The following is a 26,195-nucleotide window of genomic DNA, read 5'->3' on the forward strand; positions in this document are numbered from 1 at the left end:
AAAGATGGAGGGCAGAAGGAGAAGGGGACGACAGAGGGCGAGATGGTTGGACAGTGTTCTCGAAACTACCAACATGAAGTTGACGAAACTGCGGGAGGCAGTGGAAGACAGGAGTGCCTGGCGTGCTCTGGTCCATGGGGTCACGAAGAGTCGGACACAACTAAACGATTAAACAACAACATGTTACTGGCTGTGATAACTAAATTTATGGATTTGTTGAAAGCTGCTTTGAGGAGCATGGTGGGAAAGTGGCAAAAAAATCTAATTAATCCATTCATTAGGTATAATGATTTGTGCCCAAACAGAGAGAGAGGAGATCCCATGGGAGCTTATAGAATGAAGAAATACAATAGAAAACATAAACCAACGGGAAACCAAATCATTCACCAACACCCAAAAACAGCATCATCTAAAAATGGCATAGTGTGCTTTCAGTAGAGTTATATAAGATTATAAAAGGCCTGGTGGGGAAGAGAGGGATTTTCTTAAGCTTTTGCCTAGCAATGAAAGGAGAAGTGTGTAGGTGCTTTCCCCACCAGGGTAGTAAAAAAACTGGGGCATCACCACTGAAAAGACCCTCCAGTAGCCGCCTAGTAGGGATTATCTTAATGGAATTAAATTTGTGAATTTAAATTTTTTAAAAAATAATTACAATACAGAACAACTTAGAAGAATTGAAAAGTAGAACAGAAAATGAAAGGTGTTCCTGAAGTGTAACTGTCAGGGGCTCAGGAGCAGAAGCACAGGGGAGAGAGGAAAGGGAGAGCGAAGGGGAGGAATCCGAGGGCAGCGTAGGGGAGTATGACGGTGACCCGAGAGATTCCATGAGCTTCTCCAGCGAATCAGAAGATTCCCAGAAGGGGGCGCCGATGGTCAGGGCAAGGGGGGTCCCAGGGGGGACGCACCAGAAACAAGGGGCCAGCGGGGACTCCCAAAGCAGCAGCAGGGGATCGGGACCAGCTTCCCCACCAGAGCGTAGTGGGGGGGAAGAGTCACATGTGTCAGGACCAGCGTCTCCTCCAGCGGGGAGAGAAGATGAGTCAGGGCTGACCACGCCTCCATCGGAAAGTGGGGAAACGGAGGGGAAGTCAGTTCCAGCTAGCCTCCCCGAAGGGGGGAGCAGTGACAGCAGCAGTGCAACGGTTAGGAGGAAGGTTGCAGGTTGGGCGTGCGCGCCAAGTTCAAATGTACAGGCGCGCAGGACAGCAGGAAACCCGGATTGGGAACCAGGTCCTAAAGCCCGCCGGAGGGAGGGGGAAGATTCAGGGGACTCAGCGTCAGAAGAGTCTAGGAAGGGCGAGACCCCGACGGACAGGCGGAACCAGAGGAGGAAAGAGCAGAGGAAGAGGTGGAGCAAGGCTAGAGTCTTAAACTGGTGTCTGGGGGGAGGAGATTCAGACGGAGCTTCAGCGGTCTAGAGTTTGAGATGTAGGGCTGCACGCTGCGGCTGTGAAAGTGAAACTGAACTTCAATAAAGACTTTTATACTTAACAACGAAGCGGCGTTGGTCCTTTGTGAGCTGGGACCTCGGGCAGCTCTGACAGTAACAAAGGCTTATTACAAAACTGAATTTCATACCCCAGCTAGAAGCAAAATAATATGGGGTGGCGCTGTGGGTTAAGCCACGGAGCCTGGGACTTGCCGATCAGAAGGTCGGCAGTTCAAATCCCCGTGACGGGGTGAGCTCCCATTGTTCAGTCCCTGCTCCTGCCAACCTAGCAGTTCGAAAGCATGTCAAAGTGCAAGTAGATAAATGGGTACCTCTCTGGGGGGAAGGTAAACGGCGTTTCCGTGTGCTGCTCTGGTTCACCAGAAGCAGCCTAGTCATGCTGGCCACATGGGCTGTACGCCGGCTCCCTCGGCCAATAAAGCGAGATGAGCGCTGGAACCCCAGAGTCAGCCACGACTGGACCTAATGGTCAGGGGTCCCTTTACCTTTACCTAGGAGGGTCTTTGGCCTTATATAGCAGGACTATTATAGCTATACCTACTGATCCAGTCCAGTATTAATGTAAAGCGAAAGGTGTTCTCAATGTACACCTTTCTTGTCCGCTATGCTTGGCTGTGTGTGTTTTCATCTCAGATGCTTCTGCTATTAGAAAGGTGACATGGGGTGAGGGTTGTACTGTTCATATTGTTCATTTTTTGTGACTGTTTTGAGTACCTGAATCCCTTTCATAAGCCTAGAAGGAAATTTTGTTCTAGAAAGAGAAACTGTTATGCACATATAGATCAAGAAAATGTTCAGTCAATAAATAATACAAACACCGAGATAATCCTTACTCCTTGGTTTGGTTTTTTAAAAAATAAATATATAATGATTGTGTTTTGTGTGATGAAGGGAATGTGTTTCACTTCTGGCAGTTTTCCTCGAGGAAAGTACCCCTAGCCAGGTGTGCATCTGGGCTTATTTTGATGCAATAATTATTGTGGAGTGAAGAACTATTTTGCATAGGTTTGTAGCTTTACATATTCATGTATTTTATGTAAATTGAAGCATGAACAATCAAACACATCTTGCATCCAAAATATCCAATGCAAAAAACATTCAACCAAACAAATGAAATTACAAATGTAAGATAAACTGTTTTAAATCTAGTTTTGTTTTGTTTTTGTTGTTAACATGCTGTGCAACCTTGTGCACATTTACTCAGAAGCACATCCCACTGTGTTCAATGGAGCTTCTTTCCAGGTAAGTGTGCATAGGATTGCATACCAACAGTGGAATCTTTAAACATGCCTGCTCAAATGTTAGATTGACTTCAGTGGGACTTATTCCAGGAAAATGTATACAAGACTGCTGCCTGAGTTGCTTATCTGCCAGATACTTGGAACAATCCACAACCAAACACATACAAAATGCAAAATAATAATACGTGGGAGTCTCTGTTTTTCCTTAGGTCACATATTTTACAAGCAACATTAATTGAGTTTTGTGTGAGCCCCATCTTCCATTGGCTTGCCTGCATCCAGTCCTCTTCCAAGACTGCTGGAATTCAGTTGGATGAAAAGTGGAGGTGTAGAGCCATATATCATCAGTGACAAAATGTGATATTGCATATCACATTGAACAGGAATGGGGGCAAATGATGAATGGCTACTTATTACTACCGCCCACGTCCTTTATCTCCCCAAAATGAACAGGTCCATTCCAGACCGATTCCACAAGCCCTTGCCAAAGTTTCACAGACTTGGTATCAAAGGTTGCAGAAGGATCTAAGGTGCTCAGTAGAGTGCAGTTACTTCTCAGTCTCTAAGCCAGTATTATAGACTAAAACCAGAAGGACAGTCCCAGTTCCTTGTTCAGAAGAGAAGCCAAACCAACAATAAAGAAAACCATTGTTTCCTCTTGTGTCAATAAAGGCCAATAAAGGGGGAAGGTTGGAATCAAGCTAGTAACTGACTTAGAAGTAGGGTATCCAGATTCAATTACAGTATTTCTTTTAAATATATGTGTGTGTGTGTGTGTGTGTGTGTGTATAGATAGATAGATAGATAGATAGATAGATATAGATATAGATATAGATATAGATATAGATAGATATAGATATATATATATTAAACAACCACAGATGCTGCTTTATTTTAAGGTGGCAGTGACTCCAACCAGTGCCGGAAGAAAATTCCCCTGGTTGGAGGATGGATGGTGGCTAACAGATTGAGGTTGAATCCTGACAAGACAGAAGTACTGTTTTGGGGGGAGAGGAGACAGGCGGCTGTGGAGGACTCCCTGGTCCTGAATGGGGTAACTGTGCCCCTGAAGGACCAGGTGCGCAGCCTGGGAGTCATTCTGGACTCACTGCTGTCCATGGAGGCGCAGGTCAATTCTGTGTCCAGGGCAGCTGTTTAGCAGCTCCATCTGGTACACAAGCTGAGACCCTACCTACCCGCAGATTGTCTCACCAGAGTGGTGCATGCTCTAGTTATCTCTTGCTTGGACTACTGCAATGTGCTCTATGTGGGGCTACCTTTGAAGGTGACCCAGAAACTACAACTAATCCAGAACGCGGCAGCTAGACCGGTGACTGGGAGCGGCCGCCGAGACCATATAACACCTGTCTTGAAAGACCTACACTGGCTCTCAGTATGTTTCCGAGCACAATTCAAAGTGTTGGTGCTGACCTTTAAAGCCCTAAACGGCCTCGGTCCAGTATACCTGAAGGAGCGTCTCCACCTCCATTGTTCTGCCCGTACACTGAGGTCTAGCACCGAGGGCCTTCTGGTGGTTCCCTCATTGCGAGAAGCCAAGTTACAGGGAACCAGGCAGAGGGTCTTCTCGGTAGTGGCGCCCACCCTGTGGAATGCCCTCCCACCAGATGTCAAAGAGAAAAATAACTACCAAACTTTTAGAAGACATCTGAAGGCAGCCCTGTTTAGGGAAGCTTTTAATGTTTAATAGGTTATTGTATTTTAGTGTTTTGTTGGAAGCTGCCCAGAGTGGCTAGGGAAAATAATATATATAAATAATATATTATTATTATTACTATTATTATTATTATTATTATTATTATTATTATTTTACTATATTGCTATATTATTATTATTATTATTATTATTATTATTATTATGGCTAGCTTTTATACAAACCACAGGTAACATATTTCTGGACATTTATTTTCCTTCCTGATGCCGACTATGAGGAGTGTGGCTAGGGCTAATAGATGCTCCATTTTAAATTTTAGCCATTAGAAAGCCGTTTCATGTATTACAGTAGCTACATTTGTTTCCTGCCCTTCCATCATAGAGCTCATTGCAGCATTTCATTCCCAGGGCAGCCCTGCAAGGCAGATCCAGCTGAGAGAGATTGGCTTGCTGAGGACCACCCCAGTGAGTCTCATATCTGAACAAAGATTTGTTTCCCAAAAATAAACCATTTCATGCTGGTTTCACTGAGAGCTGCACACATTCTCCAGGGACTTAAACATTAGTTAAGGGGTATGAGTATGAGGGGTATGGGACGCGGGTGGCGCTGTGGGTTAAACCACAGAGCCTAGGACTTGCCGATCAGAAGGTCAACGGTTCGAAGCCCCGCGACAGGGTGAGCTCCAGTTGCTCGGTCCCTGCTCCTGCCAACCTAGCAGTTCGAAAGCACGTCAAAGTGCAAGTAGATAAATAGGTACCGCTCTGGCAGGAAGGTAAACGGCGTTTCCGTGCGCTGCTCTGGTTCGCCAGAAGCGGCTTAGTCATGCTGGCCACATGACCCGGAAGCTGTACGCCGGCTCCCTCGGCCAATAAAGCGAGATGTGCGCCACAACCCCAGAGTCAGCCACGACTGGACCTAATGGTCAGGGGTCCCCTTTACCTTTATGAGACAACCAGTCTCATATACTGTAACCAACATGCTTAAGTCTAATTAATGCATGAAGAGGTTAATACAATAGAGTAAGCTGTCCTGCCAGGCCACTTTCCTCACCTTCGGAAGAACTAGGTAAGCCTTTGTTCTCCTCCAGTCTACGTGTGGATCTGGCATGTGAGGAGTTCTGAGCTGCTGCCTCAGACCACATGGCTCTCACAAGCCACTCTCGATTTTCTATTTATCAAAAATTTAGGGACTTTCACCACTTTGTAACTAAGCCAAGTTTTACTGCCTGTGCACATAAATTCTGAAGCACACAAATCTGACTTTGAGAGTTTATAAGTAAACCATTTTAAACTTACAAAACATGCTGTTTTTCCTATGCTGGAGGAAGAGGGAGACTCTGCAAAGAAACTTTTAAAGAAACATTTTTGGGATTCACTTTAAAGGGCTAACAGACTATATTTCCACATTTTATTTTGCTGCATGTTTCTTTTGGTTTTGGTTTCTTCTTTGGTTTTAAATGTCTGCTGGGGGGGTTTCACTAAAGAGTACTTGCTCCAAAACAGGATCTTTGCATCCAGGAATTTTATTCCCTTTCTCTCTCTCTCTCTCTCTCTCTCTATATATATATATATGCAACCAACAATGGGAACATCTTTTAATCTCCCAGGAGTTACTTTTCTCTGCTAAGGAGCTGCGGTTAGAAAAATAACTGATGTCCAAATTCATGCATAAGAGATCAGTAGAAGGAACAGATAACTTGCAAATATGTTTTAAGTTTAATTAAGCCTTAAGGCTGTTAAACTTGCACCAGTCAAAGAGCCCTGCTCATTAGCATCGAGCTAATGCTTTGTTAGTTATTTCAGCATCAGCTTTAGGTTATGTTAGTTATTTTAAAGCTTATCTTCTTGGATGTTGTCATAGCAAAGAAGAGAGTGTCGTATCCTTGTCTGCTTTCTTTTTTCCTTTTTCCCTAAGTGCAGGCTGGTGTATGTAGAAATTTCTATTTTGGTAGTTTCCTGTCTGCAAGATTTTCTTTCACATTTCTGACCCCATCTATCCATACTGTGGAAACCAGATTGCAAATCTTCAGTCTAACCCTCCTATTTCAGCCCTTTAAACCTGTTTTTGTTAAAAAATCTTTTTTTAAAAATCCAATTCATCTTAGCGAGGATTATTATTATTAGCCCCCATCATCCAGCAGATGGCTGTAACGAGTTTTCTTTCTGCCAGCATAAGCCTGGGTTTTGCATTTGTGACCCAGGCTCTCATTTCAGGGATCTGCAGTGATGAAATGAAGCAGCAATAGATGCAGACATTCGAAGACACCGTTTGAATTCTTGAAAAAACATGCAATCCGTTTTTACCGTCATGGATCAAGAGTATAGGTCAGTGGTGGGTTTATACAGGACCATCCATGCGTCATTCTGTGTAACTATGGCAAGGATCAAGCTGTATGTGTAAAGGCAGGCTGGCACATTGGCAGTCCGTATCAGAGCATGGTATCAAGGGCTAAACTCGATGTAATAAGAGCAAGCCAGTATGTTACTTTACTCACATGTAACTTCTGCACTCAAGGTGGGAGGAGTTCTGATTTTACAACAAAATATGAGTAAATGAAGGGGGAAAGCGTGAAGCTGATCCGAACACCAGAGCCGCTTCCCGCTGCTATCCCGGATTGTTAGATATCCCATAGACTGCCCCTGGGACAGGTGAGGCTGCTGATCCCTTATTTTCGAGGCTGCTGATCCCTTATTTTCAAATCTGAAAGTTGACAGCTATGGATCCGAACCTGAGCAGTTTGTGTCACAAGAGTGAGGTTGTCTGCCCCCTTGTATGCATCCCCATACAGTGGTACCTCGGGTTAAGTACTTAATTCGTTCTGGAAGTCCGTTTTTAACCTGAAACTGTTCTTAACCTGAAGCACCACTTTAGCTAATGGGGCCTCCTGCTGCCACCGCACCACCGGAGCACGATTTCTGTTCTCATCCTGAAGCAAAGTTCTTAACCTGAGGTACTATTTCTGGGTTAGCGGAGTCTGTAACCTGAAGCGTCTGTAACCTCAAGTGTATGTAACCCGAGGTACCACTGTAGTTGGAACTGAGTTTAGTGTAGTTTCACAGTTTGGAGAGTGCAGGTGTTTGCCTTTGACACAGCTAGAGGAATAACTCATCCTTGCCATTCCCTGAATTTTCCCATGAGGGCTGTATAAATGAACTTCTTCTTTTTTAATGAACTGCATTATTAATCAGATGTCTGCTGGGTTATACGATAAAGCAGACCCCAAACACCCTTCCCAAGCCAGACCAAATGTAAGATGCCTGGGAGAATACTGTACCTATTTCAGGAAGTGCGGTCCACACAAACCCCCACATGGTCGCCTTGTGCACAAACTTCCCTGGGTTTGAAGAAAGTCTCCATCAAGACTAAGTCCTTAAGCCATTTGAGCTACAGATCACATTTACTTGCTGTCCAAGTTTACTTCTCGTGTGCGCACAGGGTATTGCTGAATATGCATATCAGGCTATTATGCAGGCATGAAGCTTAAATAATTCATGGCCATAAAATATTCTTCATTTTCCTTGAACAAGGTTGAGAAAGAGGTCTGGATAAACTTAAGACTAAAGTCAGGATTGCAGGAGGTGGGGGAGTCTCTTAGGCTGTCCACATTAACAGTGTGAAAGCAGGAGCCAGGTTGCCAGAGACCCCTGTTGCTACAGAGCTGGCAGACTGGCAAAGGTGCCTGGAAATAACCAAGCTGAGCAATATATGAGAAATGTATGTATGAAGAGGGCCAATGGCAGCCCTCAGCACCCTTGGGCACCCTTGGACAGCCACTGGGGCCCAAGAACCCCAGCAAGGTCTCCCGGTGCCGATGTTCTGACCTATCTGGTTCCCCCAGGTCCCGGTTTCTGTGGTGTTGGTGGCAACAGAAAGGAAGCTGCCCACCATTTAAAACTTCTGCCGTTGTCCCAGAGAGACCTACCGTATTTTTCGATCCATAAGGGGCATCGGACCATAAGGCGGACCTACTTTTTAGAGCGGGAAATCAAGAAGCTTCTCCCAGAGCTTCTGGGGCTGCCAGGGGAAGCCCGGGTTCCCCCCCCCCCCAGCCCCAAAGAGCAAAGAAGCTAAGACGGAAGATTCATCCCGCTCGCTGTCTCGGCTTCTCCTATAGCCGCACGCAGCCTCTCCCGGCCGGAGGGGCTGCGCACAGCTATGGCAATACCCCCGCAAAAGCCCACAGGAGCCACGCACCCTTTAAGGAGCGCGCGGCTCCTGCGGGCTTTTCTACAAGGAGGGAGAAAGGACTGACTGGCCACATTAGTCCTTTCTCCCTCCTGGGGAAAAGCCCGCAAGAGCCGCGCGGAGCTTGTGTGCGGCTCTTGGGGGCTTTTCCTGCCTGCCCCCCTGCATTCGCTCCATAAGACGCACACACATTTCCCCTTACTTTTTAGGAGGGAAAACGTGCATCTTATGGAGCAAAAAATATGGTATATAGCATTGCTCCAGACACAATGGGAGCATAATGTTAAGTTGTGGGTGAACATCTCAGACAACACAGCGATTCTTCAGACAGCTCTTGTTTATTCACAGGCCAGAACAGAACTGAACTGAAGGGTTCAGCCAACCTGCTTATATAGAGCTCAACTACAAAGCAACAGTAACAACTTTCTGTAACTATCCTATCACTGAACGTCACTTTCAATTCCTAATTTGCATATGCGGACCTGAGTGAAAACTATCTACAGTGTCCCCCTGCTGGTCCAGGGTGAGAACTTCAGTACATAACACATAAGATAGGAGGTGGTGTCATGGACTGGCTGGACACAGAGAAGCGGTGAGAGCACCAGCTGGGGAACCACCAAGGAAAGAAGCTCCAAGCCCAGGGAGCGGTGGTGGGACAAGAACTGAGTGGTCAGAAGGAAAAGAGGGAGAAGATTGGGAAGATGAGGTGTCACAAACTGAAGAGGTGACAGGGTTTAGTGAGCAGGGAGAGTCTGTGGCAGAGAGCAGTCCAGAAGCAGGAGCTGGAGAGGAGGGAGGCCAAGGGAGAGAGATGAGTCAGGCTGGTGAAGAAGCAATCCTATTGCGATAAGCTCCCCTCCTCACTGGTCTCCCAGGACCAGGAGAGGTATGAAGTGGGAGAAGCAAAGGCAAGCAGGCCAATGTAGTCTCAGATTGCTTGGGAAAGACCTGGGAGAGGAGTAGACTTAGGCAGCTTTGGGAAGGTGGGGACCTTCAGTCTCCACAACTGCCTCATAAGGACAAGACCTACTGATGAAGAGTTGCTGTGCTCATTAGGCCTGGCACTCCTGAGCAGATCCTGCTTCCTCTAATAAAGAGTTAACTTCATTTACTCCATGTGATTTATTGCTGGCTCACTGCTGAGAGGTGTCTACCCGCACCCAAGCCACTGTAGCCAGGTAAACACATGGGAAAATGGGGAGGAGGGACACAGGAAGTTGCTTACACCGAGTCAGACCATTGGTCCATCCAGCTCAGGATTGTCTCTACAACAGCGTTCTTCAACTATAGGTTCCCAGATGATCTTAGATTACAACTCCCATCTTCCCCAACCAGTTTAGCCAATGGTCTGGAATGGTGGGAGTTGTAGTTCACCAACACCTGGGGACCCAAGACTGAAGAACAGTGGTCTACACAGGCAGTAGCTCTCCGAGATTTCAGATGGGGCTCTCTCCTAGGTGTACCTGAGAATGCCAGAGCTGAACCTGGGACGTTCTGCATGCAAAGCAGATGTCCCACCAGTGAGCTATGGCCCTTCCCTGGGCACACAGGTGGTGGAAGGTGAGGATCCCAGTGCCGGAGACTTCATTAGAGGGCCCTGTAACTTGGAGATGGCCCTCACACAAAACATACCCTGAGGTATCTTAACAATGTCATCCTTTTCTGAAGCAACACCCCTTCTGCACGCTCCGAAGTTTTGGTTATTTGACAACGCAGCTTCACCCAAGCGAAGGGGTGCCTGTGAAGTCTACCCTTTCTTTCAGAGAAACCCAGAGCCACTTAAATAAGTAAAGAGTAAATAAGTAAAGTGGGTGGCGCTGTGGTCTAAACCACTGAGCCTCTTGGGCTTGCTGATCAAAAGGTCAGTGGTTCGAATCCCCACAGTGGGGTGAGCTCCTGTTGCTCGGTCCCTGCTCCTGCCAACCTAGCAGTTTGAAGCCGGGGGGGGGGGGTTGTGTGGGAGGGTGGGGGGGAGAGAGGAAAAATGGGGAGGGGGAATAAGGATGTTATGTTTCTGGATAATATGTTTTGTTTTAATTTTGAATAAAAAAAGTAAAAAAAAAGAAGTTTCCTCAGGGAAGGGAAGTATCAGCTGCAGCTTATCAAATGACTGTCAGCTTAGAGATCCTCCTTTTTATTACTTATTACTTATTATTATTACTATATTATTTTTATTTCCATTAACAGCCCAACCTTCCTCCCAAAGCAGCCCAGGGCAGCAGAAACAGAAATGATAAAACTTTTTCTTTCTTTTTTAATGACAGATAAAAACAGTTTTAAACGATTCTTAAGAAACAGCTAAAACGTTGTAGAAACAGCTAAAAACATTACAGTATCAGCCAGCAATCTCAGGGTTGTCAGGGTCAGTGTTTTCCATTCCTGGGTAAACAGGAATGTTTTATTTTATTTTTTCCTGAAAGTCAGTAGTGAGGGGTCACAAATGCATCTCACTAGACAGGGCATTCCACAAACAGGGAGCCACCACTGAAAAGGCCCTGTTATGGGATCAAAGCAATCCTTTTCTTTCTTTCTTTTCATTCCCTTGCTTCTATTATGGACAAGGGCTGGGAGTTTCATGCTCTGGATGCTTGTGAGAAACCATTCATGCTGCTCAAGGTGAAAGCTTGAATGGATTGGAGACAGGGGCGGGGGGAAATTGACAGCAAGTAAATTGACTTTTCAAAACCCAGGAAAGCTGTACAATCCTTCTGTCCTTTCTGAGAGGTTTTGGCATGCAAAGCGACATATTGGGCAGGTGAGCCTATCTCTACAGTATCTTCAAACCTGCAATACTACTTTTCCAGTTTACCCATGAATTTAAATTTTTTAAAACCTGTTTTTTTATGTGTGCTTTTCTACACAAAATTATTAAAATTTTTGTGTAATAGTGCTTAAATGAAAATGTGTCTTAATGCAAATTGAGTTATGATCATAGAGGTTAGTGTGCATTTGCATGATGTGTGCGTTGATAATCGCATTAGGATGTTTTTAAAATGGGTGTTTGTACAGTATTATGTTTGAAAAACCGCTCCTGTAAAGAATGACATTTACAGCAGATAATGAAACAAATGTGGCTTTAACCCAGAGAAGGGAAATTAATTTCATGTGTGGAAAACAAAGAAGAAAGAGGAAATTTAAAAGTTGGAATATAGAGTAATCAACAACGGAATAATGAGGCACACAGAGGATTTATACAGAAAGTATCTGATAGCAATCACGTGGGGGGAGCTTCATTTCTTTCAGCTATTAATTTTAGTATAATTCCCCCCGCTTTCCCACCCCCTGAGCTATTTGCTAAGGAAGAAAAATTGAGTGGTGGCTGAAAAAGGAATTCTGCTGGTCTCTGAGATGAGTTAAAAATTAATGTGCTCTGTTTTCCTGAATCTATTATAATAATGGTATGCCAATGTATGTAAATGAGTCTGAAATCCAACAAGATGGAAGTATTTAAATATTCATAATCATCATATAGCATTAGCACATGCAAACTAGGTTCTCGGCCGAACAGCAATACGATGTCTCAGAAAACCAGCTGTACAAGTGCAAAGATATTTTATCATAATGGATGCAGTTGTTAATTAAAACGTTGACAGTGTTGACTCCAGTATTCTTCTTCTTCTTTAGCGATCACTCGTAGCCAAGAAAGATTGTCTTCCATAAACATGGTTTTAACAGTGAGTCCGTAAGTGACTGTGGAGGCCAATTCTGAATCCACAAGTCTTTCCACAGTGGGGACATTGGTTTCCAGGTGGGAGTTGATCACAGTGTAGATTTGCCAAGTGTGCCTTCCTCTTAGCACGTTTCCCCCTTGCGTCCTGAGTTCGAGTGACTTCAAAGCCCATGGCACCTTTGGTAAAGGCTGTTTTCCAACTGGAGCGCTCGCAGGCCAGTGTTTCCCAGTTGTCAGTGTTTATACTACATTTTTTTAGATTTGCCTTGAGACAGTCTTTAAACCTCTTTTGTTGACCACCAGCATTACGCTTTCCATTTTAAAGTTCTGAATAGAATAGTTCCTTTGGAAGACGATCATCAGGCATCCGCACAACATGACCAGTCCAACGAAGCTGATGTTGAAGAATCATTGACTCCAGTATATGCTAGCCTGCATCCATACAGTAAGACTACTTGCTTCTTGAAACCTGATTCAGACAAGAATTAACCAAGCAGGCATTGAAGCAGATGCTTAGGTGGGGAGCGTAAGTTCATCAGTTTCACACTTAAAACTACTAGTAGATATGCGTGGGGAGCCTGACTGCATTTCTGAAGGCCGTGGATTAAAATGTTTCACGCAATGACCATCCGGAGTGTCTCCATTCATGTACCTGGAGAAGCGCTTTGTGTTCTTCTCTAAATGTGACACAGGTTAATTGGGTTGAAGAAGTGGATGGTAATTGGCAATTCATTACATCCAAAAGTGTGCTATGAGTTATAGAGGTTGGGAAGGTGAATGTACATTGCGGATGTCGTTTGTGAAATATGACATGGAACGTGGGTGGTAGCTTGGGACGAAGCACATGTTTTGCATATACAAGGTTGCTGGTTCAATGGCTGCCATTTCCAGGCAGGCCTGGTGAAACCCCATCTGAAACCATGGAGAGCTGTTGCCAGTCAGGGCAGGGTATTTAGGTGATGCTGAGCTAGATGGCATTATGCTCAGTCAGACCACTAGCCTATTCCTTTTATATTCGGCTAGACCTCATGGAAATGGGACGCGGGTGGCGCTGTGGTCTAAACCACTGAGCCTAGGGCTTGCCGATCAGAAGGTCGGCGGTTCGAATCCCCGCGACGGGGTGAGCTCCCGTTGTTCGGTCCCTGCTCCTGCCACCCTAGCAGTTCGAAAGCACATCAAAGTGCAAGTAGAAAAATAGGTACCGCTCCGGCGGGAAGGTAAACAGCATTTCCGTGCGCTGCTCTGGTTCACCAGAAGTGGCTTAGTCATGCTGGCCACATGACCCGGAAGCTGTACGCCGGCTCCCTCGGCCAATAAAGCGAGATGAGCGCCACAACCCCAGAGTCGTCCGTGACTGGACCTAACAGTCACTGGACCTTTACCTTTACCTTTAGACCTCATGGGAAATGGCTCACTGGTCAAGCTTGCTTTCTATCTGTTATGTACTGAGTTGAATAGGATCCAAAATACAGCAGTCTGATTGGTCCTAGAACAATAGGATCCAGAATGCAGCAATGTGATTGGTCCACAAGAGCCACCCAATCCAGCTCCAGGTGGAAGTGAATCCGCAACCTGATTGGCCTACAGGTGAATCCCGGAATTAGCCAAACACGAGGGGCCCATTGTGTAAATAATGTATATAAAGCAGACATTCTGGGGGAACTTCAATTCCTCCTCACCACGGAGCTGAATAAAGAGCATGAAATCCACTCTCGGCTCCAAGTATATTTCACTATTGTACTGGGAATGGCTCGCTTAGGCAACACAAAGCACAACATCAAATACAAAATGAAAAGCACTCCCTCCTGTGGAGGTGCAGGGCCTTCCTTGCCATACTCCCAGGAACTCTTCCTCCTTGCAGTTTCCAGAAACTGGCATTCAGAAGCATCCTGCCTCTACCAAGGTCAGTACTTTATCCTCCAGAGCAAATTCTATAGCTTAACTATGTGCTGTGTGAAGAAGTATTTTAGTTTTTCTGTCCTGAAACTTCCAAACACTCAGCTTCATTGGATGGCACCAATCTAGTAGAGTGGTACCTCAGGTTACATACACTTCAGGTTGCATATGCTTCAGGTGACAGACTCTGCTAACCCAGAAATATTACCTCAGGTTAAGAACTTTGCTTCAGTACAAGAACAGAAATCGTGCTCTGGTGATGCGACGGTAGCAGGAGGCCCCATTAGCTAAAGTGGTGAACAGTTTCAGGTTAAGAACGGACCTCCAGAACGAATTAAGTACTTAACCCGAGGTACCACTGTATTATGAAAAGGGGGAGGGTGGGGAAACGCCTCCCTATGCACTTTCTCTAAACCAGGCAGATATTTTTACAACATTCTAAACCAGCCATCCCCAAACTCGGCCCTCCAGATGTTTTGGGACTACAGCTCCCATCATCCCTAGCTAACAGGACCAGTGGTCAGGGATAATGGGAGTTGTAGTCCCAAAACATCTGGAGGGCCGAGTTTGCCCATGTCTGCTCTAAACCATGCATAATCTTATACACCTTTGTGTTGTCCTCACTTACTTTCCTTTTTATGAAATCCGAATGTTGTAACCTATCCTCACAGGGAAGTTGCTCCAGCCCTTTGATATGTTTGGTTGCCCTTTCCTGAGCCTTTGTGTGCTCCACATTATATCATTTTTGAGTTGTGATGACCAGAACTGTAGACTGTATACCAAGTATGGTCACGCCATAAATTTGTATAGCAGCATTGTGATATTGGCAGTTTTATTTTCAGACCCCTTCCTACTGATCCCTAATGTGTTGTTTTAAAAAAATTGGTAGACCGTATTGATAAATATTTTGGAACCAATGAAAGATTGGAGAATTCCGCCCCCCACCAAAAAGCTGACATCCCAAGAATAAACACCCCAAGAGTAGAGTAGGCTGGCAATTTGTAGGGTTGGTTTGTTGTTGTTTTAAAAAAGTTAATCTGTTTCTTTGCTGACATTTGTTAAATTTTTATTTATGTATGAAGCACATCGTTCCACTGACCTTTCTGCTGAAGGAGCCACAAGTGCAGACTTTTGTTGCCCAGCTCCTCTCGGTGTCACAATCAAAATCTAGAGTGAAACTGCTGCAGTGAAATAAATACTTTCCTCCTTTCACAAGAGGAAACACAATTCTATGCATATCATAGGAGCCAACTCCTAGGGCCCATGGGGGCTTTCGGCCCCCACAATAAAACATTTGAGGGGGCCAAGCCACCCCCAGGTTGATAGGCATTCCCATTCAACTAGTATGTGCACTGCATCATCTGATCAATTATGAAGGGTGGGGCTTACCTGGGACCCCACAATATTTTATTCAAGTATATCTACTCAGAAGGAAGTCCTGTTTGTGCAATGGGGAGCACTTACTCCTAAGTCAATGTGTGCAGAATTCCCAGGCAATCACAGGCTGCCAAACTGCACTTCTCTCTCTCCCACCATCTGCTGGAATGCATTCGAACTTTTTTTAAAATAATAAAAATCCCCCAGACGTTTCTCCAGAACATAGCTGTCAACCGTCCCTTATTTGGCGGGAAACTCCCTTATCCTAGCGCCGTGTCCTGCTGCTGTCCCTTATTGATGATGTCCATTAAATTTCCCGGGTTTCATGCTCGCCCGGCTCGGGAGGGAAGCAGTGGCTTGGGGTCCTCTGCCGTGAGAGAGAGCACGCGCACAAGCTGCCACGTCTCCGTCTCTCCCTTTTCCCCCTCAGGGGCGCGTTGTGAGGAGACGGGTGGCGGCGGGCCGGCAGGCAGGCAGCCCCTCTCTTGTGAGACTTCCGCCACGCTGCCAGGGGAAGCTGGAGGCGGCGGCGGCTGAGGAGGCAGCCTGAGGGAGGAGGAAGAGGAGGAGATGGGGAGGGACGCAGAAGGGCGGCACTTCAGGGCTGCTGCAGCACCGCAACTGCCTCATGCCAGGCTCTCGGGCGGCGTGGGCAAGAGTCTCCCTCCCTCCCTCTCTCTCGGGCAGGAAAGGGCCTATGGAACTCCTCATGCCAGGACGATGGCAGCCCCAACATGCTGCTTAGCATACCCTCTAACCAGTGCAGCATCTTAATGTAGTGATTTCCCCCTCTGCATCCCTTTCATAACTCTATTTTTATAAATCATTTGTCCACCCATAGTTCAAATTTTTACTACAAGCTTTCTGTCAGTCCTACCAATGTATGTAACTCTTGACAACAGCTTTTCAAATAAATTATAAACTTTCCCCATTCTTTATTAAAGAGGTCCTCTTCCTGGTTTCTAATTCTGCCTGTGAGCTTTGCCATCTGGACGTCGTTCATCAGTTTTGTCTGCCCCTCTTCTTTGGTGGGAGTTGTAGACCCTTAGAATCATCTAGTCCAACCCCCTGCAAAACACAGTGGCAGCAAAAGCAGCATGGATCCATCAGTGCGGGATTTCTGCATAAGCTAAGCAAAATCCCTTATTTTGGCTGCTGATCCCTTATTTTCGAGGCTGCTGGTCCCTTATTTTCAAATCTGTAAATTGACAGCTATGCTCCAGAAGCATTTTGCAGGTCATGGGGAACTAAACCCGGCTGCGAAGGATGCTTCGACCCCGGCAAAGGAGTCGCTTCCCCACAGCTTGGGGCATTCCTCAGTTTCATCCCCTCCCACCGGTGCACGCACCTCCTCGTTTTTGCAACGAGAAAGCACTTCGGACCTTGTTGCAGGGGGGGGGGAACGGGGCGGGGCCTCGGGGAGGGGGCGGGCTCCCCTGCTCCCCCTAGCGTCCTCCCGCGGGCTGTGCAGGATGCGGCAAAGGCCTTTGCATAAATTATGTTCATGACGCAGCAGCTATAAAACCCCCATCTGCCCCCTGGTTCTCCCCCCAGGCGGGGCAGGGGCTCCGGCGGCTGCGGCGGGGGGGCCGGCCCGGTGCAAAACCTCGGGGGCTGCGCTTGCAGGAGGGCTTGAGCCCGGCTGGGCCCTGGGGGTGGGGGGCGCTGCCTCCCCCCTCCTCTTTTTGTGCGTGCGCGAGCAGCGCCTTTCGCTCCCGCTGCTGTGCGATGAATTTTTAATTATTCCCCGGGAAAAAAAGAAAGAGAGAGAGAGAGAGAGAAAAGAAGACGAGGAGGGGAAAAGATCGGCTCGGAGGAGCCCCGGCCCGGGCAGGGGGCGAGCGGGTCCCTCCCGGCTGCGCAGCGGTGAGTGGGGTGGGGGGCGGCGGCGGCGGCGGGGCCGGTGCTGGGGGTGGGGGGCGGGGGGGACCCGGTTCGGTGAATATGCAATGGTCTTAATTAGCATAATTTATATATTTATGATAAAGAGAGAGGAAAACAGGGGCCGGAGCGCGGGGGAGACGCCGGGGACGGCGAGGCAGCCCTGGGCGCGCAGAGGGCGGGGGGGGGGCGCAGGCAGGGCAGCCCCCCCAGTCTGCTTTGGGGGGGCCCTCCATCGAAAAGGATGTAGAGGGGTCGGTTTTTTGCGGCGGGGGGGGTGTCGGGGGTGGGGTGGGGGAGGATCCGGACCCCACGAGGAAGGCGAAAGGCTGGCTAGGAAACGGGCAGGGTGGCAGGGGGAATTGGTAGGGAAGAAAAAGCGGGGGGGGGGGAATAATAATAATAACAATAATAATAATAAGGCGGCTCTCCTGGAGGATTGGAGCCCGGCTCAGCAGAAGCCGGCGGCGAGGAGCGAAGGGGCCATTGCCGAGAAATGGGTTAGAGAGGGAGGCCGAGGGCAAAGGGGGTCTATTTGGAATTTGCGTGCTACGAAGCGCCCTGCTCGGGCGAAGGGCGGCATGCAAACTTAATGAACGGACAGCATCCTAAGTGAATGAGAGGCGGGCGCGAAGGGGGGCGAGGCCCCGCGGGGAAAGAGGGGGCCTGGGTTCGGGGGGCAGTGGGGTGCTGGGTCCCCACGCGGAGTGGGGGGAACACCCCTTGCTGTGTGGGGTGCGCGGTGAGTGGAGGGGAAGGGGGACTCGCGGAGGGTGCCGAGGGCGCCCCCTCTGAAGCTGGGGCTGGGCACGAGGAAAGGGGGTCCCGGGGGCGTGTGGGGCGGCCCGCGAGGAAGAGGCTCCAGGTGCGGGGCTGAACCCGGCACCCCGGGGAGACTTCGGAGGCCGTTGGGCGCCAGCGGGAAACGGAACAGAGAGCCCCCCGAGCGGCGGAAAGAGGGAGCCGGGCAGGGTTTGGCGTGAGCCCCGGAGCCTCTCGGCCCCGCCGGAGCTCGGCCCCCGATGCCCGAGGAATGCGAGGGCGCCGGGGGGAGCGGCTGGCGTCGAGTCCGGGGCGTCGCGAAGCCGGGCGGCACTTTCGGAGCTTCCTCAGGACTTCACGAAATGTCGCCCTCCGACGCGGCAGGTATCTAGGTGGGTCTTTCTAAGCAGGAAGGCGCACCTGGCGGGTGGCGGAGTTTGTCAACAGGGCGGCCAAAATAGGGTGAGGTGGGAAGGGCAGCGCATTTTTCTATGCAATGTCGGGCATGGCTTCCTTGCTACCTCAGGCCAAGCGGGTCTCTCCGTTGTTTTGTTGGGCTTCAAAAGAAGTGGATATTTCCCCTTTTAATCTGACCACTGGAAATGCAGAATTTGGCAGGCCAGGTGGCAGACAGTTTGAGCATATAATGCCCATCCCGCACCAACTGCCCTGGCTGCCAGTTTTGCGTCCCAATTCAAAGTACTGGTCCCAATTCAAAAAAAAAAAAAGTACTGGTCTTGACCTATAAAGACTCAAATGGCTGAGAATTGGAATACCTCACAGACCGCCAAATAAACCGACCTGCGGTCATCACCTGAGGCCCTTCTCCGTGTGCCTCCTCCATGAGAGGTCCGGAGGGTGGCAACACGAGAAGGGGCCTTTTCTGTGGTGGCTCCCCATTTGTGGGGTGCTCTCCCTTTGTTACATATCTGTAGGCGCCAGGCAAAAACATTTCTCTATAACCAGGCCTTTGGCTGATTAACATGCTATGGCTTTTTAAATGTGTGGAAGGGGAGTTATTGGTTTGGGTTTTTTTTTTTAATGTATTTTGTGTTCTCATTCTGTATTTTTCTGATGTAAACCACCCCGTGATGTTCCACTGAAAGGTAGTGTACAAATAATAATAATAATAATAATCATCATCATCATCATCTCCCCAACTTCCTCTCCCAGTTGAACGGCTAATAGCTGAATAGCTTCAGTGTAACTTGTTGAAACTGGAGAAATGAAGGCTTAGATCTCAACCCTCTCCCAACACGGGATTCCTTTCAATTTGGCCCCTTCCTCCATGGCTGCTTTTAAGTCTCTCTCACTCTTTTAAGTACAACAAGATCTGATCATGGATCTCTAACACACACCACATCTCTCTCACACACCCCTCATTTCAAGGAATAAGGGCTGGAGAGTGAAGGTCAGAGGACATTAAGGACAGCTTGACCTTTGGTACTTCCTCTCTCCTCCTCTTTCTCCACTTTTACAAATTTTACAAATTGAACATAAGAACAGCAGAAGAGCTCTGATGGGTCAGACCCAAAGGCTTATCTAGTCCAGCATCCTGTTCCCACGGTGGCTAACCAAAATCTCACAAGCAGGACTGGCCAAACCAAGGACTAGTTCACACTGAGGTTGCAAAGCTGTCTCTGAGCTGTACCATTTCAAACCACACAAGTGTGGGCCGTCTTTAATTAATGTTCCTTTGTACTTAAAAAGAGAAATAATCTCCGCATCGAAAACTAAATGCCAGAGGTGAGAATTATGACGGTGTTTTCAGACATGTCAGCCTCTGCTTGCAATGTGAAATGGGACACAGCTCTACCAACTGAGGTCTCAACACTGAGAGGAAGCGAGGGGGCCTTGTAAAAAGAAAGAAATAATTCCTATCTTTGCTGCGCAATGGGGCTGAATATGCCTCGAGGCTAATAAAACAGTTGGCTATGGCAACCGCTGCTTGTGTGTCTTTTTGTATAAAGGTTGATTCAACTGTGGCTCAAATATAACCTCCATGTAGGCAAAGATGTGTGCACTGTTAAAGTGTGCAGGCCACCGGTTGTATTTGACCTAGTGTTTGGTGGTTGTGGTTATTTTGGTCACGTGTACATGGATTTGGAAGTGACTACCAGATGAGCATATGCTTTACATGTAAGTATTATGACTGAAGTCACTGCTGGGGTTTAGCTCAAGACACTGCATAGATGGGAAAAGCTTTAAAAGGATGTTAGGTAATACAGCCGCAAGGGTCTGCTCTGTGAGACTTGGATAATCATTGCCCAGTGTATTCCTAAATAACATTTTCATCCTGCAGTTCCAAGGAGCTCAGGGAGGCACACATGTTCCTCTTGCCTAAAGCCAAAAGTTTAGGTTAAAAACTTAGGCTAGGAACTTCGACTGACTCAGGGTGTTTCATGACTGAGTAGCATCATTCCAATTATCTACAGACTTTACTGAGCTAAATGGATCAGTGTAAGGCAAAACCTCTAAACTGCCCACAGTTTGGTTTGTGCATGTAACAAATACTGAGAGGTGAGCAAAAACTTCTGCTTTTGGTGGGTAGGCAGTGCTGCAGCTTCCCTCAAGCCTATGTGCACAACCGTAGGTGTGGCTGTGTGTGTCTATGTCGCCTTTTAATTGCCCCATTTGCTGTGCAGGTGGCGCTGTGGTCTAAACCACTGAGCCTAGGGCTTGCCGATCAGAAGGTTGGTGGTTCAAATCCCCGCGACGGGGTGAGCTCCCGTTGCTCTGTCCCAGCTCCTGTCAACCTAGCAGTTCGAAAACACATCAAAGTGCAAGTAGATAAATAGGTTCCACTCCGGTGGGACGGTAAACGGTGTTTCCGTGTGCTACTCTGATTTCGCCAGAAGCGGCTTAGTCATGCTGGCCACATGACCCAGAAAAATTGCGGACAAACATCGGCTCCCTCGGCCAGTAAAGCGAGATGAGTGCCGCAACCCCAGAGTCGTTCGCGACTGGGCTTAACTCTTAGGGGTCCTTTACCTTTACAAGCCTCATTTGGCACCTTTGTGATGGTGTAGTGAAGGACTAAGTTTTGTGAGGTGCGTACTTTACTGCATGCCCAGCTCTTCCAGCAGCTATTCAGACTACATTCCATTACAATACTGTTGCTTGTCTGAATATAACTCTTTTAATGGAAGTGTTTGTGCCATGCAAACACATCACAGGGTGATGGAAGATGATTGTGCCCATCCCTGCCCAGGACACTTGGTGTTGTGATGCTGATGGCAGTGGAGACCTCAGTTCAGATCCCCAGAACAATGAAACTCACTGGTGACCTTAGGCCAGTCATTAGCCTACTTCACAGGATTGTTGTACGGATAAAATGGGGGGGGGGGGCGCGCGCGCTAGTATGTTAATTGACTTGAGCTCTGTGGAGAAAAGGCAGGATTCAAATGAAATAAATAAACATCCACTTCCAGTTTGGGGAGGTTCTGTGGATAATACGTAAAGACGTCTGGATTCATTTTTGAACTAACTGATCCAGCTGTCTCCCTTTCCACTAGTAGCAGCAGAAGCTCAAAAATAAACTCTTGCATCCTTTAAAATACGTTATTAGTGAGGCAAAGGGAGGAGTTGGGAGGGAAGAGGTCAGCTTTGAAGGGTGGGAAATGGCCCTTCTGCCTTGGGCTCTGGCACTGTAACTGTCTTTGGTGCCTTCTTCACAATGGGATGTTTATTCTCTGTTGGACAGGATCACACCCCTTTTATATTCTGCTCACTCCCGTGGGGCAAGATTGCTATCTAAAATCAACTGTGTCAGCAGGGTTAACTTTTAAAAGCTAGTTGTACAGAAAACTTAAGACTTAGCGTAGTTATTCTCTGATCTATATGCCTTTGTAAAGGAGAAGGGGTCCTGTGAGCCTTGTGTTTGTATGCCTTTGGAAAAATGCATATTCAAAACACCATTAAATGGAACAAGATTTCACTTCAGAAACATTTCGATCATTTACATGGGAGGAAATGAAAGTTGCAGCACATTTGCATACTGACATTCAAAACCTTTTAATCATTGATGGCACACTAAGCTCCACCTTCTCCCTCCTGTAGCCTGGAAAGTGAATATATTACCCTCATTTAATTTTATGATATATTAACATGTTGTCTTCCATTCTGTGCTGGGAGCATTATCTCTCTCCCCCACTCCACCCCCTCTGTTTCCCCTTGCCTCCAGAGATCAAGAAATAGCTTTTATCTCAACACTACTTTTTCACGTTTTGCTGCAAAAGTGAACTAACATTGTTGCGCCTGAAATAATCAGAACGAAACAGGTGCCTTTTCATAAAATTACCATTGCAAATGTGTCCCATTCCACTCTTTTAACCACTCTTGTGCAGTAGGCATCTGCTGAGAAGTGAAAAATAAATCTGTAAAGACACTTGAAATTTTATGCCAGTGCTTTCTGCCTTGCTGAAAGACAGAAGACGGGTAAATGACTACACTTTGCTCCCCCCCCCCCTTTTACATTATTTTACAATAGGAATAATGGAATTCTGCTTTTTTATTAAACAATACTACGCAAGAATCACAACAGGGAGGAGCGACTTGTGGCTCTCCGGGTGTTGTTTGATTTCAACCAGGGATCATGGGAGTTGTATTCCAACAACATCTGATTCCCAACCCCTATGTTACAGAATTATTTTAAGCTGGTTTGTATTCTTCCTCTGCCACCAGTTTCAGGGCGGTTAAGAACCGCATAGGACAGCTGTAATTCCCAGTTCATTGGAACCTATTTCCATATAATGTGTTCCAGTTTGGATTCATTATGTGCTGAGCACCATTAATTCATAGTCCAATTCTGAAGTTCATATGGCCCAAATAGGCACATCAACTCCACCGACTTTCTGAGAAAATGGCAATCTTTTGACAATCTCCATTGCATTGAGACCACCCTTTACACCAGAATCCTCCACAAAGATGGAACTACATGGCTACCAAAGTTGGCCGCTTTCTACTTACCCATAATTACTTCCGCTTTGAGGAGAACATGTGTATTCAGATTGATGGTGCTGGCATGAGTACCTGCTTGGCTCCACAGTGTGCTAGCATCTTGATGGCTCACTTAAAACAATGCTTTCTCAACTCCTATTCCCAGAAGCCTCTCTTCTACATGAAATACGCTGATGGCATCTTTGTCATACAGACTCATGGACAGTACGTACTTGTACTTCAGTGGGTTGTTCCAGTGTTCATTATCCTCAGAGTAGGCCTATTGAAATGAATGGACATAGAATAATAGAATTGTGTAACTTAGGTCCATTAATTTCCATGGGTTTGAGTAGAACTTAGTTGGATGCAGCCCAGTAACTTGCCAGCCCACTATCAACGTTAGCCTACAATCTATGCAAGAGGTATACTTTTGTATACTACTGTACAACTGCACAGTGGACACATTAGAACCATGCTTCATAGGAAGTGTTGGTTGCTAAATGTGCTTTCCTGCTTCCAGCTTCCACCCAGGATATACCATGAGTCCATTGTCTACAGTTAAGCCCTATGATACAACCATATCTGTTCAGGGTCATCAGACAGACTACTTAAGAATTTCATCAGACATTTGAGACTACGATACCTACACAATGAAGTAAAATAATGCATCAACAAGGCCAGAATGGTACCCAGGAACAATCTACAGGGCAGGCTTAGAAGAGAAAATGACAGGCCACCACTTTCTGCCACTTATTTCTCAGCTGAAACCACTCAGATATATCATCAGGATTCTAGAGTCCTGGACAATGGCACTTCCCTGTCACAGGCCTTGGAAGTCACTGGCTTGTAGTTGCTTCCAGACAGCACCCAACCTAAAACTCTGCATCAGCAACAACCAGCTAACAAAATTTTGGGCACAGGAAACAGATCCTGTGACAGAGCCAGGTACCTAATCTGCCCCACCCCATGTCCATTCTGGCATGCTTTTTACAAGACTTGATAATGTGATCCAAAGTATCATGGGTTCATTCATCTTCTATTCCAATGTGATTTATGCTATCATCTGTTAACAATGCCCTACTGCATTCTGCTTAGTGTTGTAAATTTTCCAGCATAAAATACCTTATGAGAATTAGGGGGAATTTTCAGTTTGCTTAGAGAAATTTGCTGATGACCTGGAGAGTGGCTTAATTATGCGTGTTTTAGTTGTATTTAGTAAGCAAAGTGAAAACTTTGAAAATGCCAAGCTTGCATAATATTTGTTTGCCATTGGCATCCATTCATTTTTCCTAACAAACTTATGAAACACACAAAAAAATCCATGGAAAATTAAAGCACTGGAGAGTTTCCTGCCCCATATTACTAACAGGTCTGAGAGATCAGTCTCTATTCTAGGCGAAATAATAGATAGGCACAAATCTGACATCAGAAAGTGACAATACCAATAAACCAGTGAGGATATTTCAGCCTCCCAGAACACACTGTTACTGACCTAAAGGTGGCCATTCTGAAACACAGGGATGTCAAAGGAAGAAACAGCTGAATCACAATTCAGCAGGAAGTTCAGTTCTATACCGTGTGGGCTAAATGAAGACAAAGGATGTTCATTAGCCCAGCCAGGGTACCTGTGCTGTCTGTGGCTGTTTCTGTCTCTACCTCTCTATAGGTGTTAATATAATTTCAGCAATTCCTACCAATCTGCTGATGCAAAAAGCGAAAGTTGTGCCTCTTTAGAATATATTCTGAAGCACTTAACTGACACCTTTGCATTTCATTGCCATTCAATCCCCACCTTATAATTGTCTCCTTTTTGGACCTGCCAGCTAAGATTTCAGTTCACGCATCTGATGCAGTGAACTTAAATCCACAAAAACCCACACCATAATAAATTTGTTAGTCTTTAAGCTGCCTCAAGACTCTCTGGTTGTTTTTGCTTCAAGAGGCAAATATGGCTCTCCCTCTGTCATTTTTCATTAATGGAGTGGTTTTCAACCAGTATGCTGTGGCACCCTGGGGTGCCTTGAATGATGGCCAGGGATGCTGCAGGCAATACTGGCCTCTCTCCCTCTTTCCTTCCCTCCCTCCTCTGATGCCCTCTCAGGTCTCTGCATCCCAAAAGGTTGCACAGCTGTTTGATGTTTTAATTTATTGGTACTAACTTGGACGCGGGTGGCGCTGTGGGTTAAACCACTGAGCCTAGGACTTGCTGATCAGAAGGTCGGTGGTTCGAATCCCTGCAACGGGGTGAGCTCCCGTTGCTTGGTCCCTGCTCCTGCCAACCTAGCAGTTCGAAAGCACGTCAAAGTGCAAGTAGATAAATAGGAACCGCTCTGGCGGGAAGGTAAACGGTGTTTCCGTGCGCTGCTCTGGTTCGCCAGAAGCGGCTTAGTCATGCTGGCCACATGACCCGGAAGCTCCCTCGGCCAATAAAGCGAGATGAGCACCGCAACCCCAGAGTCAGCCACGACTGGACCTAATGGTCAGGGTTCCCTTTACCTTTACCTTTACTAACTTGAGATGATGGTAAGCAAAACCAAAAAAGTCTTATGCCACCTTTAAAATTGCCATACCATTAGTTTTCATGTGCTCCAGGCAGGTTTACCAAATGCATGATGTACAGTTCTGCAAACCTATACTGTATACGCAAGACAGGAATGTCCAGGAGAATTTCAGAAGGAAATGAATAAAGCAACATAGTGCAGAAAAGAATCACAGTGTTGGTAGTAACACAAACATATCTTCATTGGTTAGCTAATTAATGGATGTAGCATTTTTTTTAAAAAAAACACAAAAACACCTGATGGCTAATTTGTTGAGAAATATTGGCCACCCTTGGACAATTAAAACTCAGCTTAATAAGCCAAGATATAAATGAGCCTTGTGGTTGCTCACTAGCGGAAAGGGGCTGTGTTTGCAAATGAAGACAGGAAGTCTTCAGTTAAGTGTATCTTCCTGTTTTGTCTAAACCAAGAAACTGTTTAATGGCATTGGAGCAAGACAGTATTAAGCCAACTTCAAAATGTGGCTTCATTAAATATAGTTTCCTAGTTTGGGACGCTAGAGTTAACTGACTTGTTTGTTAGCTTACATGAAGGGGCACTACACACCCACAGAGTTTGGTTT

General features: G+C 46.6%; 1 protein-coding gene across 2 annotated transcripts in view; it reads left to right on the forward strand.

The window, feature by feature from the left end:
• The first annotated feature begins 17,013 nt into the window (after positions 1 to 17,013).
• Positions 17,014 to 26,195, forward strand: part of POU6F1 (POU class 6 homeobox 1) — a 38,622-nt gene continuing 29,440 nt past the window's right edge. The window contains exon 1 of one of the 2 annotated variants that reach the window (XM_053372497.1): positions 17,014 to 17,357. The gene's annotated coding sequence lies outside the window, so the exon portion shown is untranslated. Of the gene's footprint in view, positions 17,358 to 18,315; positions 18,527 to 26,195 lie in introns of those variants that run through there. The other variant, XM_053372505.1, reaches the window with a different exon arrangement.

The sequence above is a fragment of the Podarcis raffonei genome, chromosome 2 (assembly GCF_027172205.1).
Source record: "Podarcis raffonei isolate rPodRaf1 chromosome 2, rPodRaf1.pri, whole genome shotgun sequence".
Lineage (NCBI taxonomy): Eukaryota > Metazoa > Chordata > Lepidosauria > Squamata > Lacertidae > Podarcis > Podarcis raffonei.